The 10,611-nt window shown below is 40.9% G+C and overlaps 1 long non-coding RNA gene across 1 annotated transcript in view; it reads right to left on the bottom strand.

Moving 5' to 3' along the window:
* The window catches only part of LOC309624448, a 41,682-nt gene extending 31,337 nt beyond the window's left edge, over positions 1-10,345 (bottom strand). Inside the window, exon 1 of the long non-coding RNA XR_014241933.1 lies at positions 729-10,345. This is a non-coding gene — a long non-coding RNA (uncharacterized lncRNA). The remainder of the gene's footprint in view (positions 1-728) is intronic.
* Between the last annotated feature and the right edge of the window lie 266 nt (positions 10,346-10,611).

Here is a 10,611-nt window from a genome sequence, read left to right as displayed (position 1 = left end):
CTGATTGAAAGGAAAATGGTTGAGACGTTATCATTTGGTCTGTATCACAGGAGAACAAAGGTATGATTTTTGGCTTAGCGTGGAACACAGGAGACAGTGTATCTGCTGACTTTCTACTTCCAATTCCTCCATAGCTCTAAGGAGGCAGTCAGATGGGTGTGACTTCCAGATGTCTTCCTTCTATCTGCTTACTAATGAACTATTTCTGTTTATTGAGTTAAGTTGTATATCCAGCTAGAATTGGGCCCTTCAGAAAGTGAGGACTGATGCTCATGGGATGTACACCCATGTGTGGACAGTGTCAGAGTTCCAGAAGCAGACGTCTGGAGGTTGCTCAGTCTCCTGCCCCTCCCACATTATCCACGAGCATCCTGCCAGGCCTGTGCCACCCAGGGGTGAGTCTGCACCAGTGCGGGGATGCTGACGACAATGTCGGGTGCAGAGGAAGGAAAGGGAGCAAGTTAGAAAGACACCAGCTGGCACTTTTCCATTTGGAAGCTGACCTTTTTCTTCTACAAAACGTTTATATGGCTAGACTCTTGACCTGAGGGATATCCTTCTTTATGAAATCCCATGAAAACGTACTCTGATTCTACTTTCTATGTCTCCCAAGGGTCTGCTTTCACAGGCTTTCCAATAGCCTGCTGTGGGGAAACAAACTACACTCTTTGCAGGAGATTTAACATCTCTATAAACACTTTCTCTCTCTCTCGTTCCCTTAGACTCACTGTTACGAAGATTGTGTTTAGGGCAGGAACGTATCTTCCCGTTTGAGTGACAACAGTGGGCTCAGTCTTGTAAACAGCTGCCTGTTCTTCCTGTTGCATCTGGCTTCCTGCTTCCTGCTTTCTGTTGCTTCTCAGCAAGTCCTGTTCAGACAAGCACACTTCTTCCTCTGTCTGCGTACGGCTGCTTCTACCAAGCTGTCTGCTTTCTTGAGATGAGAGGGACCGATGTTCTCTGCACCTCTGTAACTTCACTTCTATTCCTGTGAACTTATGTTCACTCACATAAGTGGGGCTTTCTGTCTTTATTAACTTGTATTAAATACAATTGTCACAGAGGCTGCTTCGGAGAGCCCCTTGCCCAGATCTTACCCACCCAGCCCTCAGCTTGGGAAGGCAATGTGGTATCCCAGAAAGGATGCAGCCTATATATTTTTTTTTTTTTGAGAAGCAGGGTATTAATGCTGGACCTGAGACACAGATGGGTGACACCCAGGACCCTTTGTATACCCACGCTATTTGCCATGTACAGAGGAGGAGGAATGGAAGAGAAAACAGTTTTTCTGATTCTAGGTTCCCACCAACTAAGGCTTTCTGATTGAATTGTAAGTGATCTCAGGGTTGGCCTTTGGACTGTTCTATGTGCTCCCACTGGTTCAAGAGGTTCATAAGGTTCAAGATCATGTGCAGCCTTGACCTCCGGTAAAAGTGCAAGGGCCTCACATGGCCCAACTGCAGGTTCCCCTCCCCACTGTGCTTCCCGGCCAAACAATGCTCCTAATCACATGGACCAAACGCAGGGCTCACTTCACCTTGAGTGGCGGCCTTTAGTTCCCTGCCAGCCCAGGGAATTATTCAAACAAGTCAGTCATATCCTTCTGTGGCAACTAGGGGTCACCTCATCCTCTTGTTACTATAAAACCCACCTCCTATGGCCTTCGCTTGTTCACTCTGTTCCTGAGTGATCCCATGTGTCCCTGTGTGGCATGCAGTGTCTTCCCCTGGGCTGTGAGTATCTATGACTACTGAACTGCTGTAGGTCTCAGCCATTCCGTATTGTGTGTCATGTTTTCAGCCATCTTCACAGCCCTATGGTAGGAATCATTCCCTCACCAATGGGGTGAAGAAGAGGTGATCAAAATTCAGCACACCCAATTTTTCTGTTCTTAGCATGTGTCAAGTATAGTTCCACTTTCCAGTTATGTGTCCTCTCTCCTGTAAACTGCACAGAGCAGGAAACATGCCTGTAATTTTCATGACTATATCTTTGGTGTCTAACACAGTGATGTCTAGCACATAGTAAGCACTCGATAAATATTTGTTGAATAAACGAATGAGTGAATTCTAAGGGCACTTTCTGGGTAAGGATTACAGTACATGTTCTCTCTTTCCAGCTATAAAATTTTATTATTCCACAATGGGGGATGGAGTGAAGTGTGTGAGCAGAGCTCATAGTTGCCTTCTAGCTTCTTCCAACCTCAGAAATATCCCAGAAAAGCCAAGGGAAGAATGGATCATGAAGACATAATCCACATCCCCTGTTCATAGCTTACTGTCAGAGTGATGTACTTTTGTTGAGGCAGACCTTGCCACATGTTGCTGAATTTGGCAACCAACTATATTTCATACCTTCTGAGACATCCTGGTCTATTTGCCTAATGAACTTGAAAAGAATTTCATGCCTGTCTCTCTCAATTTTGTTTCGCCTGGCTATTTTCTCCAGTTCTAATTGTTTGTGGTGAGAGCTGCGGCCAGCCACAGAGAGAGGACGGGGTGGGGTGGAGAGCCTCCATGCCACTGTTTTTGTGATTTCTTTAGCTATCACTAGGCCAAGGTACCATCGTATTCTGTATGTACTGAGATCAAATTAATCAGCAGCCACTTATCTGAGCCACGATGATGGAATCATGTCAGGGAGAATTTGGCCTATGCAAAACTTAGGGAGCTCTATCTGTGATTTCCTTTTGATTATTTTCATGAAGACTTGAGCTTGAGGGGAATCTGAATATCTTTTAGATCATTGGGTCTTATCGTTTAGGGCTTGACATGTTGTGTCTTCCCACTTCTACAATTTTTCCTTACCCACGCCTCCAATCTAAGTCTTACCATTTAAGCAATTAAACTCATACCTGACCTTCTCTGGGGAGCCATTCCTGCATTTATCTCTTTGTTTCCTTTTCAGAGTTCCCTAACATTTTTTAGTTTATTATTTTTCACATGTAGTATTACACGATGTGTTCATTTTGTTCATTTTTGCTTTTTGGTTTTTTTCATTTTTGCTTTCTGAAGCCAAGGACTTTGAGGCATTTTCTTTTCTCTCCAGAGTGCCCTATCCAGTGTTGTGTTCATAATAGGCTTTGTCAACAACTGCTGCTTGATTGTTTGATAGTAGGAACCAAGTGGGTATGCCTCCACGAGGATGAGTGTCATTTATTAGGAGATCAGACAACAAAACTGGTGTCAGTTTGTCTGAGTTACACTGAATGGATTCACAAAGCATCCTGAGCTCTGTGTATTAATGCAGTGGAGACACCATGATGAATTTTACGACAAGAGCAAGTTGGCCAGGCAGGTTCCCAGATGTTGCTAAACTCTTCTTTAACTGTTTTGTAGGGCTCGTGTTAACTGTGTCTCCCACCTGGAGATGGTGACTCTAGAGAAATATGACATTCTTGTCATTTGTTCTTTGCCTGGATTTACAATTTGCTCCTTGCAACATCACTTTTCCCACCTCTGAAAACAGCTGGGCCCAGCAGTTGGAGCAATGGATTCAAATTTAATCACCTCACGTGATAAGAAGCAAAGGAAAAGAGGAGCGGAAAGAATGAGCCAAGTCATTATTTTAGAGTGTCTTGGTTTCCAGTAAGACAGTAGAATTTAAGGGAATTTCCCTGCCGGTTACCCTAAGACATCCGCTGTAGCATCCTTAGCGGGACTCTTTGTCAGATGATTGGTCCTGAACCTCATTAACAGAGGCTTTGTTGCTTCACAGGAGGTGGGTTTAGCGCAGGTGGGCATTAGCACAGAGGTTTGTATGACCAAACCCACCTCAGCAACTGATACTAATTGGCTCAGGAAGTCCCAGGAGAAGTTGTCAATCGCAAAGATGGAGTTTTTGTTTATAATTTATAGTGATTTCTCCTCTACTGCTTTTCCTCCATCCCATCCAGACTGCCTCTCCTTCTTACACAAATAACAATGGTCATCCCAAAGTACAAGAAATTAGGGAGTCGAGGCAGATCTTACTTGAGTCCAACTGCCTTTTTGCTCCACTTTCCATTCTCTCCAGGGTTATCCTTCAGAAGGAGATGTGAGCTTCTCCTCTCCCCCACCTTTCCCCTCATCACTACTGTTAGTGTGAACGGATGCCCTAGCATGTGGGAGGAATTCTTGCCAAGGTTTAGATGACAAAACTAGAAAGTACTGTTGAAAAATACATATACAATGTCAGTGTATTTTAGAAGGTTCCTATAATGGGACCTTAATTCTATTCTGCTGAAAACTGGAGATGGTCTTAGTGTCTCATTGTATACTTTTGTTAAATCATTATATTTTAAGATTAAATCACAGGATAAAGAAACCCTCCTCTGTTGGCAGGATATTAGATGTGAAAAAAGAGAAGCTTTCCGTGGTTCAGGGACTCTTCTGTTAAGAAGATAATGATCATAGTAGCTACCACTTAATAAGCACTTAGACATGAGGAACTACCATGATCCCAACTTTACAGGAAGAAATTGAGGGTCAGAGGTTCAGGTCCCAAAGCACGTGTCAGTGTCAGATTTGAACTTGGTTTCCCCAGCTCCAAAAGCCCACACTATTAACCACTATGCTGTGCTACTCTTTTGCTGTATTTTTGTCCCGTCTTTAGCCCCACTTACAAAGCATTTAAATTAGTTATCAGAACTCCTGTTCTTCCCAGTGTTTGAGGAACCAGCTCAGGCACAGTTGGCTGTCCATTCTACAATTGTGTTATATCATGTAGTGTGTTTAGGGCCATAGTGCAATCAATATTATTGCTAAATCCAGGTGATAATGAGCTTTCTGGGTAATGATGGCAGATCCAATGGACCTTAGCGTGTTTATTTTTCCCCTCTCTGTCTTACACTGAGATGGAATGTTGGTGAGGAGACTAGAGACACTTGGGGATAAGTTCTCTGTGCCTGAACTACACAGACTGCACTGAAGTTCTGTCAGTCACCTAGATATAGGACATGATTAGCGCCAAGAGGACACAGGGGAACTTCAGTTCTTCTGGTGAATATGAAGTAGGATGCAGGGTTGGGGGAATTCAAAAGAATAACAAACTGCAGAAACATTTTTTTAATCTGTTTCATGTACGCTTGGAGCCCAGGAAATTGTCAATTCCTTTTTTCTTATTATGTACTCAAGAGGCTTTTCTTCTAGGTAGGGTTTATAGGACTATACTATAATCTTGACCAATGCAAATTGATTTTTAAAATATCATTAAAATCTTTAAACTTTAGATGTTATCTTTAGGTTGTAAGTGCTAAACTCAGTCTACCTCCTTGTTTCATGATAAGCAAAATTCATCTAGAGACCATCAGTGCTAATTAATTTGGATACACCAAAAGCATATATATTCTTTTTTAAAATGGAGGGATTTTAGTGTTGCAGTTGTTTATATTTTGTTTTAATTTAAATTTAAATTGAATAGAAAGGTAGTTAATTTGGTTACATGTTGAAACTCCTCTAAAGCCTTCTCAGAATTATTTGTTTTTAGCAGTGGATTCTAAAAAGAGATGTAGGAGAAGATGTGTGGGAGAAAGGGAATTGATTCAAACCTTCATGGTTTCTGATTTGGAGTAGAAAAATTGGTTCTGAAAAGTCTAAGTTTGGAACATTCATTAGAGCAACTCTTCTCCAATGTAGCTGGGTCAGTGAATTACCCCCAACATTCGGGTTGTTTCTAGTTGATCAAGAAATGGGATAAAAAAATGAGCAGATAATCCAAATCATATTTTAGCCATAATTTTTACCTTTTTCTATTCTATCCTATGTTCAAAGAAGTAAATCTATCTAGGAAGGAATTCAATATAATAATTTGTTTCCAGTCTTCTTTCACTTTCGTGTTTCCCCATAGGGTAGACAGAGATGCCAGTAAACAAGAAAATGATCAAAAGGTGAGGCAAAGAAGTAGAATGTGAGGCAAGTCTCTGGATAGCACACAGACAGCATAGCCAGCCTCTGGCTCACAGGCTGGCTTGAAAGGTTGACAATGACTTTGCAATTTTATCAATCCATCTCTTTTCTTTAGGCAGGACAGTTTTTATACCTTTCCCAGTAGATGATAATCTATCTTACTTTTTTAATGAAACTTCCAGTGTAGAGGACACCAGCTCCCTTAGGAACTCATTGTGCAGTCAGATGGTTTTCAGCGAATGATCCTGTTATTGTCGATTTTTGTTCTTCATCTCCTCCGCTGGGATGACCAACTTTATAGAAACAGAGTTACATCCACGTACCGTCATTGTCTGTAGTTCCAGAACAGATTGACAGAGGACATGCCTACCCTAGAGAACAACTATTCCAATCCCTTCACTGTGACTATTTTAAGTCTTCTCTCCTCTAGTTTGAGAATACAGGCCTTTCTAGTTTAAATTCAGGTTGTCATGTTGACTTAGTTTCACTTAGATCTTCACATTTTTTGCCAACTCTATGCATTGCTAGAATTTCCCTGCTCTGTGCTAAAATCGTGCTGGTTCTGTTAATCAATATCCAAAATATGTTATTTTTTAAAAATGTGACATTGGTGTGTATGATCTATAGGACCGTAGGATTAGCACTGGAATGACTTAGCGTCCTGGGATCCAACTCTGTTTCTGCCATAGCTACTTTGGGTGTGTGATTTACTAAGTGTCTCTGAGCCTCAATTTATCACATTTAAGGTGTGGGCAGTTTAGAGCAGCTTTTCCCTGTGGGTTTTCCATGAGATGTTAACAGACATAAGATGAAAAATGGTCCCGTTAATAAAACAGGCGGTGGTGATGGTGGTGGTGGTAGGATGCACAAGATGAAATTAATCGAAACAGATTTCTTTACTGAAAGATTTGAGCCTTAAAAAAAAAAAAAGTACATCGTAAATCCTCAAATCTGCAAGAGAAGTTTCCTAAAGTTATCCAGCTATGGTTCCTTTTTTTCCCTTTAATCCGACCTTAATGCCACCCACTCTTGACCAGGGCTACGGCATGTCTGGCCATTTCTTTTTCTTATTGAATTGTATGAATGCTTCATTCCATAAAAAAGTGTGCTGTTTCCTGCAGGTGTAAGCACACACTACTGCCCTAGCTGATGCCTAGGCAAGGGTATGAAGCAGCGTGATGCTGCCATCAGTGTGGGCAGCCAGAGCAGGCTGTTCTGTGGGCTGTTTTGTAATACAGTTACTAAATGGTCCCCTCTTTCTGTTAGTTCAGCATTACAAAAGCCAGGCCTGGCTAGTGATGTGTATGTGACAGGCTTCATTTCCCCCTTTGTCTCAGCTATTATTGGAAAGGTCCAGAAATTGCCGGTCAGCTGGGGCTGTGGGTACATTCTGCTTCTGCTGCCCTTGGAGGTCTGAAGTGTTGCAACTACTCAATATGGTTTGCTCTTCACTTGAACAAATTGCCAACAGCTTGTGTGACTCCTTGAGAATAATGAGAACCAACCTCATTTTAGGAGAGGGGACAGATTGTGTCTGTATTTGGCAACCCACATCCCTCTGCTGCTGGGATTGCTTAAGATGCTCCATGGAGATGAGGGGCCCGTATTGACGGAGAAATGTCCATTTTGTCTGAGGAACTGCTGCGTTCTGTCAGCATCTGCTGGAAGTAATGCTTTCTCTAACGTAGCTTCACTCCCCAAACCACTGGACGTGACGGAAGTTAATGTAAGTTTCCTGCAGTCTATTTCAGTCCCTTGTCATTTTATCAGGGAGCTAAATGCTAAATGCCTTCAGACACATCGTAAGCTAAGGACGCCATTAAAAACAAGACAGAAACTTTAAAAGCTGTATTGAAGCATGCAGGTCGTAGTTTTAAGATAAATACTAAGTTTTGTCTTGCACGAAAAACTCAGAATTAGTTTGGGGATTGCTAGGGCCACAAAAATTGTCCTATAGCAAAGAAAGCAAAAGCTCCTTAAAAATAAGGGTTTTGTGCAGAACCGCAAAGAATAGGTGGAAATGATTTGAGAATAGTCTTTCCTGAATACTATTTTTATCATTTTTTTTTCCTCTGAAGATTGTATAATGCCGCATAGTTGCATGTAGGATTAAATCCAGATTCTCCTTGGCCATCTTTTCTGTGTGAATTTTAGACTCTATAGTATTGTTAAGTAATTTAAAACTCAACTTTCTTGTTTCCACCCCAATATGTGTTTTCCCCAAGAAGAAAGCCCACTCCTTTCCCTGTCAATGTGGGCGCTACTTCTTCAGAGATCTGCCTCCTCATCTTCTTTCCATTCTGTCTTGTCCACACTGTGTCAGCTCACATGTTCAAAATGTGTTGCTTTATCAGTCCTCTTGGTTATGGGTGTGTATTATTATTTCCTTGAGGGGAGAGCCAGTTATATTTCTTTTATACTTTCCAATGTGTTGACTAGAAAGTTTTCATGTAATATATATCCAGTAAATGTAGTTATCTGACTAGCTTTTATTCTAAAACATTCATGAGATTCAAATTGTGAGCACATTTCCGGGTGGTTGGGGGACACGTGTTTAGGGTTACTGATTTCATATTTTAAATAAAACCATAATTTAAGCATTTGTGAAATAAAGTAGATTCTTATTTTTGCCTGTCCCTTAATCTTTAATAAGTGGTTTTAAAAACCTTTAAAAAAAAAAGATGTTTTCAAATCTCTGATGAGGCCATGTTAAAGATATTTAAACTATAAAAGTAATGGGCCAGCTGTTGCTGAAGTTTGAGATAACATCCTTGATTGTGTTGATTATGTGATTTTGGAACTCTACACGTAGAGTTGATTCTAGCAACAGTTTAGAATAGAGAGTATTCCTTTGGCTAATTGGAGTGACAATCTGGTGGCATTAATTTTCTGGAGATTCCATAATGTAGGCTTGGTAAAGATGCATGGAAGAACTGCTCTGATGTTTAATCACTAAAATTAAATTCTGAGATTCCAAATGTAATACTGAAATCATGAGCTTTTTCTTTGACATGCATGTGTCTAGACAGATGATGAGTTTGTTAAACATCAGGATTATAATTCAAAATGACACCATCAATTTAGAGAAATGTAAAAAGTTGTACAGAAGCAATGTTTGAGGACTCACTTGCTGAGGTTAGGTTGGAAAATACATTGTTTAATACAGGCTACTTTTTGGACCCAAGAGTAAATCATGGCCAAAAGCAACCTATTCTTGAGAACTTGATGACAGCGTTGATAAAGAGGAATTAATTGTGAATTTAAATTACTTAATACTTTTAGCAACCTCCTATGTTATAATTATGTTCATTTATAAATGAGGAAATTGAGGCTCATAAAAAAGAAGTGAGTTGCCCAAGTCATACAGTTAGTAAGCAACAGAGTTAGGATTGGAACCAACTTCTCATTGACTCCCAAGATACTGGAATGAGATACTGGAATGTTTTTCAGGAAATAAAATATTAGTCATGGATAGTTATCACGAGATATAAAATAGAGATTCCTTGTGGATGCCAAGTTGTTCCAATTAGTTGCTGTTGGTAAAGGTGAAATATGTGTTCTTTCTAATCTCAGCTGATGTGGTTGACATGGTCTGATATGAAGGGTGATCGCTAAATTTGCAGAAAGGAATATGACATTGTTCTGAGGAAACAAAGTTAAAATCAGGTAGCAGTCCTCTCCTTTTAGGAAGTGTTGGGACCATGCTATTACTTTGCAGTAGATTTTCTTTGAGTGAGACAATGCCCATTAATCAACACTCTCATTGTATATTAATAGCTATACTAATTGAGCATTTGCTATATGCCAGGTACTACATTAAATGCTTAATGTATGTTTTCTCATTTAATCTATTCAGTGACCCTACGATGTAGATACCATTAATATTCCCATTTCACAGACCAGGAGCCTGAGGCACAAAAGATTAAATGACTTTTCTAAGACCTCACGTCTCATTTCTGACTGAATCAGATTATGTCTAAACATCATGATGACATAGTCTATGTTATTAACTACCTCCTGCTTCTTGCACTGTAAGCACTCTACTTAATTTCACAGATGATTTTGCACTGGGCTTACCTAGATGACTTTGAAGCCCCAATCAAGTTATGGCTGCAAGATTATATTAAAGGACACCAGAGAAACTCTGTGTATTGTTACTAATGACTATTATTTTTGGTTTAGTTGGAAGGCAGGTAAATTCTGGCGCAGAGATGCTCTGGGAATCACTTCCTTTATCTGTAAAATGGAATCAAGGGATTTCCCTGGTGGTCCAGTGGTAAAGAATCTGCCTTCCAATGCAGGGGACTCAGGTTCAATCCCTGGTGGGGGAACTAAGATCCCACATGCTGTGGGGCAACTAAGCCCATGCGCCACAACTACTGAGCTCGCGTGCCTCAACTAGAGAGCCTGTGTGCCACAAACTACAGAGCCCACGTGCTCTGGAGTCCGCATACCACAACTACAGAGCCCACGCACCCTGGAGCCCACACACCACAACTAGAGAAGAGAAAACCCGCAGGCCACAAATAGAGAGAAGCCTGCACCACAGCGGAAGATCCTGCATGCCTCAACGAAGACCCTGCATGCCGCAAGTAAGACCCGATGCAGCCAAAAAAAAAAAAAGAAGAAGAAATGGAATCAATAATGCTTAACTTGCCTAAAGACAGGAGCTGGACACGATAACATCTTTGACTGAGTATCCACAGATACATATGTGTGAGTCAGT

Source organism: Balaenoptera borealis (assembly GCF_965194805.1).
Source record: "Balaenoptera borealis genome assembly, chromosome: 2".
NCBI lineage: Eukaryota > Metazoa > Chordata > Mammalia > Artiodactyla > Balaenopteridae > Balaenoptera > Balaenoptera borealis.
The sequence above is the reverse complement of the archived record's forward strand: the minus strand, read 5'-3'. Positions and strand labels throughout refer to the sequence as shown.